The sequence below is a fragment of the Mytilus galloprovincialis genome, chromosome 1 (assembly GCF_965363235.1).
Source record: "Mytilus galloprovincialis chromosome 1, xbMytGall1.hap1.1, whole genome shotgun sequence".
In the NCBI taxonomy this organism is placed as follows: Eukaryota; Metazoa; Mollusca; class Bivalvia; order Mytilida; family Mytilidae; genus Mytilus; species Mytilus galloprovincialis.
In genome coordinates, this window is record NC_134838.1 from 25,574,740 (window position 1) to 25,584,752 (window position 10,013).

Here is a 10,013-nt window from a genome sequence, read left to right on the forward strand (position 1 = left end):
TCACATGGATACCACCAAAAGAACAGACTTGATAGTTAAAGTTATATTCATAAAGACAAATAAAAGAATTCTATAACACGTTATTAAGATGATAAACAACGTCAATACCCAAAATCTATACTTCAAGGCTATCGTGTATTATTTGTGAAGTTGATACGGAATGTTTATCAACAAGGCCTTGATATGTTCCGATGAACTTTTTTTAGAAAAAAGGACGTGACGTTCTTTAACATACTCCTAGTTCATCAACTTTCTACACTGGTGGCGTTTTACAAAGTCTGAGTAGTTGCTGCATGCTCTGGAATATCAAGTAAGTGTTATCTATTTATACTTAATACCAACGCACTTGCTTATGACATCACAATTATTAATTACGACAATCCATCTGGTATTCAGCAGTAAAATAAAGACAATGTCTAACGTTAAAAGATGTGTTTGTGACTCAGTGAAAATATGGTGAAAGCAATACATATATCATTTTCATAACAAGAAACAATTAATACAGAATAATTCTTATATAATTTGCATATTAGGGAATACGTTGATATGATTGGTCGAGAGGACTTCCGGTAGTTGATCTTGACGTTGATTATTTTTCGATAGACGACGTTGACCGAACTTCTTATCGTAACCAATTTAATCAAGATGGCGGCAATAATAACAACGACGTAAACAACATTTATTTTCACTGCACGTTAATCGATTAATCGAATAATAAACACAAAACATTCGTTTGAATGATAATAACAGTTTTTGCAGTCTATTTTTGATCAGAAAGCAAGTTTCATATTTTTAGGTAATCCAACAAATATCTCCATGCGCCAGGTCCATTCAATGATAGATATATAGAATTAACGTGTGATAGAGGTAACGAGTGTGGACAAATATATTCCCTTTTTCCAATTTTAACGATTTATAAGGATTAAACACCTTTTTAAAGGAATTTATTGGTGTATAAACTGGACCAAGTCACTCACAAACATATCATAAATGTTCTTTGGACTTTTATTTGTTTGTGAGTGAATTGGTCGAGTTTATACACCAATACATTTATTAATAAAGGCGTTTAATCCTATGTAACAATACCACATTGGAATATCAATTATACATGCAAATTGGATAATTTAATAAAATGAAATATTACAAACCGGTTAGTAACACACTAACTCCATTTGTAGTTGTATTACTATTATTCTTGTCCAGAACGAAACTTATTTCCACGAAAGTACAGTCGGTATTTGTAAATCCGTTACATTTGATCCTACAAGAAAGAACTGGTCGTCGCTGATAGGATTTAATTGATGGTCAAAATATATAAAACAGTACATTATTATTAAAGTCAACTTCTTTTTTTTTAGAAGAGCTACTACTTCAAATAAAAGAAATATCGCACACCTTATTTTCTCATATACTGGTAACTCAACACTCCCGTCAGTACTATATAATATATAAAAAAATGTTTCAAACAAACGTATTGTCTTTTTCAATGTTCACGCACTTTTATGATAGGGACTTTGAGTTTTAACTCAATCATAACAAAAAACGTAAAAAAGTTAACCTGAAAAGACGTATTTAAAGACAGTATTTATAATACAGAAAGAAAACGATATGGTAAATAATCCGTGTGATGTTAGTTTGTTAATATCGAGTTTTGTTTAAATGTTGAGACATCTGCAAATCAATGTATAAAGGTTTTATATAATATTTCAAACGATAATTTTAAATTTCTATAGGAAAGGATATTACCAATCTTGATAAAATTATTTGGTGAATACGAGCACGATATCTAGCACAAACAAACTGCCAGTACTATAACATATGATCATTCATAACCTTCCGTTTAGGAAATAAAGATTGCATATCTTGACGAAAATGAATTCACAAATAGTTATCAGATATTCAAATTGCAATTTATACGTTTGTTGTTGGGGAACCAAGGTCTTTTCGAGATTGAATCATTGCTGTCAAAATTATTTGTACTCTCAATCACCTGAACCTAAAGTACATTTCATGTGTGGTATATTTATATTAACGTTTGGCTATTCGCATTAAAAATAACGATAGTTGTTCAGAAAAATAATGTTTCATTTAGAGTGAAAAACAAAATATAGGGATGAGTTCATATATAATCTATAAAGATAACACGTCATATCTTTTCATGGCTTTTATAGCAATTGTTTAAAATAATTCCTGTACCAGTAAAAATAAATAATCATATTCCGACCATACCATTCAAACGATTCATGTACATTGACTTAACAGTAATCATCTATACAGTTTTTGAAGCTGAATTATGTGTGTACCTCTAGCTTTGTTAAACAAGTCTTAAGGTGCTGGAACTCAATGTACCCTATCAAAATGGAAGGTGACAATAAAAAAAGGACATTGATCAAGGATCGAATATTGAAAATGTATCTGTCTTTTAATGAAAATCGTAATGTATGCTCTTTTCAGTTACACGTTATCATATTGTTAGATCTTCGAGAATTGTTATTTGTATTTAAAGTATTTACATACAAGGAACAAGATGCACTAGCTAGAGGGTCCGGTTAACCTACCATATATACGTATTTTAAGATACCTTAGGGAAAGACACATATACTCTCTTGTTGCATGTACAGCAAAGTGTTTATTTCAAAAGCTCTTACAATAAAATTATATTTCAATTTATTTCGAACGTTAAGTTTTGTTAGATAAAACATGAACATGAGAGCAATACATCTTACTGATGGTCACAAACCTGACATGTACAACAAGATAACTTGATAACCAGTCACTTTGATTGCAACACGTTTTATGACTGTTCCTACCATCATATCGGTCCTAGTAAAACATCAAGTTAATTTGGAAAGCATCATTAGCCTTACTGCGTTTAAATTAACTTTGGGAGGGACAGCTACATAATTAAATTTACAATCAGTCATGCACGATGATAACTTTGACCTCTAAAATTCCGATTGAACCTAACCGAATAAAAAGATAACTTTTAGAAAGTCTAAGTACCACTACTGTATTTTAATGTGTTACACATTATTAATTGTAAAATACAAATGACAGCAATTATGATACAGAGTGACTTCTAAATTGTCTCCCCCTCAATTGAGAGTGCCAGCATTTCCTCTTTTAGTTCCAATTACTTAGCCGTCACTAAAACCAGTAGTTTTTATATCTCAGGATTGTTTGTAAAACAAAAATGTTTGACTACAACTTCAAACACACCATATATGTTATATTATAGCAGCGATAAGATCAGTAAATCTATTACCATGAGTACTCAAAATGGACTGTGTGATAGAAATAACAGAAACATTGGTACACAATGACTACACATATTTGTCTGCATTAGCAAACAGTGCCAACTAGTCCTCCTTTTGATAAAAAACAATCACAAACCAGTAATTTCATATCTCAGAATGGTTTGTCGAACAATACTATTTGGCTGCAACATCAAAAACTGACAAAGAGTAGTGTTGAGTGTAAAACTAAAATGGCGGTATACATTAACTCAATTTATATTGTTACTCATGAAGCAATGAATAGTACAAATGGCAGCAATTATTGAAACACAAATACAATCAATCAAGTGTCCACAAAATTCCCCTTGCTTTTTAGGATATGTTGTAAAATACGAGCGACAGTAATATTAGTACATAATGACTTCACAAATTTCTATAAAATAAAATGTATGACGAGGATGTTTCTGCAGTAAGCGTCTGAGGTGGTTCTCCATAAATGTTAATAAAAAGAAGGTTGACATTCGGAACTCATAACACAATTTCTTTATAATACCACTATAAAATAATTATCCCGTGCAAAAGTACACTATAGTTTGAATAACATTAACAAACGAGCCGTTACGGGTATTTAAATATCGTTTTACGTTACTTGCCACCTGAAATTGATATCAGTATTCATGATCGTCCTCTGACGAAGATAAATTTGACATTGACACAATGATAACAGGTTTAAATCCACGAATTTAAATTTGTCATTTAGAAATGGTTTGAACACAGTTTCTTGCAAAACTGTTGATACTCTGTGATTCAAAACTATCTTTATACATGTATGCATTTAACGGTTTGAGCGTAAGAGAATAAAATATTCTTTAGTTTTTTTTTAGCAAAAAAATAAAATCGCACTTTTTATTAATTTTTTGTTAAGCTGAAATATTGTCTTTCTATTGAAAAAGGCGCTTTTATTTAAATCCTGAAAAAAAAAATCACTTCAAATAACTTATTAGAGGCCAGTTACTAGTAAATAGTTTGAAAGGTCTTCTGCCACATTTATATACCAATTATTAAAACATTAATGTGTTTGATATACAGAGTAATAGTGTTAGTGTGTAGTATTTACATTACGACATAAAAAGTAATACTAGTACTTGGGTTTCGTGCAAACACCGAATTCTTGTCTTATATTTTGTTGAATATCCTACTACTAATTTCACTCTTCAGCTCTTCGAGGATATAACATTAGCATCCTATTTACCGGAGTTAGATGATGCAAAATAATGAACTCCCTTCTAAGAGGTCAAATTCATGACTTATGACGTACATACATGCTCATATACATACGGCATAGCTGCCTGTGAAGCATATATTTATTTTCCAAGCGGCGAGGTGTATATGCTTTCAAATTTCATGAAGTGCCTATACTCAGGTCAGATTTGATTAGCGTGGATGACAATGACATAGATTATGATCAAATCTGCAATTATAATTTTAATAAATTTGATATATACTATTATCAACATACTACATTTAGTACTATAGAGCTTTGTCATTGTAAATTCTTTTTGGATAGTGCTAGGCAGGGGTTGGGAATCCAATGACTAATATAATTGCCCTGTTACGAAAAAACAACAGACGTTGTCTTTTTTAACGTAGAACCATTCCCTTGTTCTCGAAAATGAATTTGAGTTTCTTGTATGGAGCGGGAATTGCCAAGCAACAGAGTTTAATGGGGTCCGTGTTGATCAAGTATCGTTGGGTTTATATGTTACACTGTCATTGCTATATTTTATTTTGTTATGAACGGGTTAGAAATAGTTCCGCTGTTCCTTTTTTCCTTGACAAATCTTTCCCGGTTTTAAAAACTTTTAATTTTTTTTCGTACTAATGATTCTTTTTAAATTTCTTCTATGGCCATGCATAAGGGAGTTTTGTTTTATCTAATTAGATTAGTAAAACCCCGTCGCCTGAACCAAGTCCTGAATGTTAATATTATGTACGGTCTTCACACGGTGGAAATTATGCTTTGCCTTCATATTTGATTCCTCTTTCGTCGATCAGAGATTGCTGTTTTTTTTTTTTTTTTTTTTTTTTTTTTCTTCTGTTTTTTTTCCACCGTACTGAAAATGAGTTGATCTTTGTTTTTTCCTTCTAAATTTTAAAATCTTCAAAATATTCAAAATAATAAACTAAGCCTGTGTTTTTTCTCAAGTAAACCACAGCTACGCGACCTTCCTTTGCACCTAGTGCGGAAAAAAGTATTGCCGTACAACATTTTTTATTAACTTTTCTGTAAGATAGCGGGGTAAGGTGTCTGACCCTAAATTTGGACCTACGTTAATAACAAACTGTGCCGAAGAACACCTTGGGTTTCTTCTCCAGCACACCTCAGTTACCCAGCTTCCCTTTGCACCTAGTGGAGACACAAGTTTTGCCGTAGAACATTTTTTATTAACTTTTCTGTAAGGTAGACTGTAAGATAATAAGACTGTCCGACTCAATCTTTGAACCTACTTAAAAAGCAATAAACTAAGCCGTAGAACACACTGTGTGTTTTCTCAAGTAGACCACAGCTACACAGCTTCCCTTTGCGCCTGTTGCAGAGAGATTAAAATTACGTGTATATCGATTTTTTTTCATTTCATGTGTACAGGAATAGACATTGATACAAAATTCGACTGACAAATTTGATATTTAAGGATGCCTAGTGTATGGAAAGTATGTATGTAACTTTTGGTCGTACATTGCAAATTTTTTATTCAGTTCCTGGAAATATGACACGATTCCACACATCTTACTTAAACCAATATTATTAAGAATGGTAGTTTATTACTACATGTAAATTGTTTGTTTAGCTCACAATCATAAGGAATCAAAAAACGAGAAAAAAGAATACAAAAAAACGATTTTAAATTGTACCATGTTTTAATCAACAAAGAGTGTACTCAAAAAATTAAGTGGTTGCTAGCATCATTCGTATATAAAACGACTTTTGAGGATCACGACAAGACGTAAAAATGTCGAATTCTGCTGTCAAAGGACGTGCTATACATGTATATTAAAGTAAGATTTTGAGATTTTTGGAACATTTGAGTTTGATATATTTGTTTTGATATTTTTGTTGGCATATCATCAAAATTGCCTGCTAGAAAAAAAGTGGCTGCTTACTTGATTGGCTGCTAAAAGAGGTTGCCAGCTTAAGTCCAGTTAAGGAATCTATCATAATGTTTTGACAACGACATATCGTTATTCTCGTAATATACATGTAATCTCAATAAAACATTACAACTTAGATACGTCCGTTGTTAGTTATTTCTTTATCTTTGTTTATTTTTTATCATTACGTCCTTAGGACTCCAACATTTAAATTAAACGAAAACAATCAATATGTCACGTTGAAAGGACCCGCAGTCTAGCCATCGTTCATTAGAATTACTTAAATAGGAACGTATAACGTCAACAATTTGAAATGTTTACACTGGTTTGAAATCCAAGTGAAGTGATGGATGAGAAAACTAAATGATATTCGAGTTTCATTTAAATTTTCAATCGTTTAAGTCATGCTTACTTTGATGCAAGATCTTAAATAATGCAATGCAAACAAATCATATGACCTTCAGTTTGATTTCAAAATTGTAACGACGTTTCCGTGATCCAATACCACCCAATAATATGTGTCTAGCAATTATATGGTGTTGAAATACACGTATATATAACATCTCATTATTTGATTTGTTAAAAAGAAAGTGCACTTTTGCACATTACAGACAATAGTTAGCTTGGCCCTCGTTTGCTTTTAACATTTATAATTAACAGTGTCATATAACCCAATAAAACGGTAGATGATGTTTTTCTGAACCTGAACAAATAATGAAAGCATGAGGTAAGCAACAGTTAAAATGCTAGAAATAATGCATACAAACTAGTTATCATAACTTTGAATATATGGTTTTAAAATCTGCCACATACACTGTAAAAACAGTGTTTAGATTCTAAACACTTATCTAAACACTTTTTCTGTGTACGTTTTGAAACGCGTTTAGCATCTAAACATGTTTAGATTTTAACCAGTGTTTAGATTTCAACAAGTGTTTAGATGTTATATGTTTAGAAATATATGGTGTTTAGACCTTCCAACGGTAAGCCTACTAGTACTATGATTTCACAGGAACTACATATGTACTTGTGGTACAGCACTACAGGTTGAATAGTCCACAATGTATTGTAGAATATACAATAAATGTGTACATTTCTGCTTTAATGTTCTTGCAATGATTTTTACCATAATAAAATTATTGGACTTGTCTATATATATTAAAGCTGGAAAACTTCGGTAATGATAATAATATTATTATCAATAACATTTTGTTCTTCCTGGAGACCAAAGAAAAGTTTGTAAACAATACGACCAAGTTACCGTAAGAAAGATCTGTAAACAATAAGACCAAGTTTTGAAAAGACTGTAAACAATTAGACAAAGTTTAACCCTACATTATTTTGAAAGGAAAAGCCTGTACCAAGTCAGGAATATGACTTTTTTTTATTCCTTTCGATGGACCATCCATCTTTTTATAAAACTTGGAGTCTGGTTCTTTTGTTTTTCTTTTTTCTGATCTAGTCTTAATCATAACATACAATCTATTCAAATTATTTCAATAATTTATTTTTAAGTCTCACTAAATGCAAACAAAAAATACAATAATAAAATCTGATGATTTTTATCCTCAACAAAACAGAAATTGTCAGTTCATCTCCTATCATACATGAATTTTTCATCAAAACAATCTTCTTTTGAATGATAAAATCTCTTGATGTGCAGTTCCTTTTGGTTTTCAGGTGAACTTTTCTATCCTGAAATGAAAAATGAAACATTCATGTACAATTGTATGCAACAGTCACTTATTCTTATATCATGTTTATTAAAATACATTAAACAAGCTTCTTGAAAAAGAATCTTACAAAAGAAAAATACAATTTGTACTTAAAAAGACAATACTTTATACCTTGTACAAATCAGGGTTTGAAATTAGCAGGGGCCCACTCGCTATTGTCCCCTAAAATTTGGTATGTGCTACTCAAATTTCAGCTTTTCTTGTATTGGACTATATATGTGGGCTACAAAACTTAAGCTGTGGGCTACAATTACCAAAATCTTAAGTTCAATCCCTGCTTGAAATGTACACATCAAAAGACAAACAAATCAAAGGGAACACTTACATGTATATAGAGCAAACAAGCATGCAAGTTTTTTTTTTATATTATAAAACACAAACCTTGATTTCTGAGACCTACAGCCTGTTTTTCCTATTTTATCCTAATATTATGAATATATTTTTTTAAATTGCCCATTTTTTACCTATTCAACAGAATAAATATTAGAGAATGATTTAACCTCCATTTTTCAATCATAGTATAGTTCTATTGGCAACCTAATAATATACTTATATATTTTTACTTACATCTGCTCTTGAAATTAAGTCATCCTTTTCTTTCTTCGTTGCTTTGTTTCTGACCTGTTCTTCACGTTGATCTATGATATGGATTTATTCTTGGTCTTTTCATTCCAACGACAGTGTCACAGTCCTATAAATGCATACATACAAATAATTAATAAAAAAGAACAACTTAACATTTTATTTTAGACATTGGAGTTAGTATGTCAGTTTATTTTCCACTTGTTAGCCATGGCGTGGTCAGTTATTTCAACTTTTTAGCCATGACGTGGTCAGTTTATTTTCAAGTAATGAGTTTGAATGTCCTTTTGGTATTCTTTGTTTGTCTTTGACAAATGAAGTGAAACTATAATTTCAGTGTTTGTGTAAAGGATCTTGCACTATGGGCCATTGGGATCTTATTCCTTGCAAAGTTAAAATACTTGAAACTATGATTTTATGACATTATGTACAGTGACAGTTTAGACTTTTAAATCTCATTTTAAATTTCCGAACTAGCTCATTCTTATGTTATGATTGGTCCCTCCGACTGATTATGTATGTATATTATATGATTCGTACCACAATAGTGAACTTGAAATAGCACAGGTTAACAGTTTAACGCACATATTCCTTTAATAAGACTGTTAGTGTTAAATTATGGTTTCTGCCCCTCCCCCTTTTTACGAAATCTGGATCTGCTTACCTTCCGCTGCTGTAATAACTGTTAAGATGGCTTTTGATTCCGTCAATATTCTAATATGAAGTTCTGTATCTGTTGCATCGTCAATAGATATATATGCTTGATAGATGGTTAAAATGTTGTTTGTCTTTGGCGGGTCCGAAGGGGTCCGTATCAAATTACCACGATAGATAACTCTGTTCGTTAATTAATATAAGATCATATTCGGACAACGACTCCGGAAATTAGAGACTGAAATATTCACTCACATCTTCCTAATAAATACTATAAAAGATTATTTCATATGTCCCTGGTATAAACAATTAATTGCTAAACTTATAAACAAAATAATTGAACGTAATTGTATAATCTTACAACACAAAAAAGGGAAACTCAGTTGGGTAAGGTCGGGGAAGATGCTATGATTTGTAAAGAAGTAAAGAAGCTTCGCATACTTGGGACTGAAGTTTGAAAATAATTTTAATTTCAAGACCGCCAAGTTTCATAGTTTCACAGAATATGTTGTTATATGTAGGAACATCGGATAAAAAGGTAAAACCAGTACTGAAATATTATAAAATAATTCTTATATGATTTGCATATATATAAATACTTGAATTGGATTGGTCAATTAGAAATGTTCTCTAAGTTTACACTTCGATAAACCAT

General features: G+C 31.3%; 1 long non-coding RNA gene across 1 annotated transcript; it reads right to left on the reverse strand.

Annotated features, from left to right (window-relative positions):
• Positions 1-7,882: 7,882 nt before the first annotated feature.
• On the reverse strand, positions 7,883-9,572 carry LOC143072848 (uncharacterized). Its single transcript, XR_012977338.1, has 3 exons — positions 9,369-9,572; positions 8,690-8,813; positions 7,883-8,081 (listed from the first exon to the last, which is right to left on the reverse strand). It is a non-coding gene; the product is annotated as an uncharacterized LOC143072848 (long non-coding RNA).
• Between the last annotated feature and the right edge of the window lie 441 nt (positions 9,573-10,013).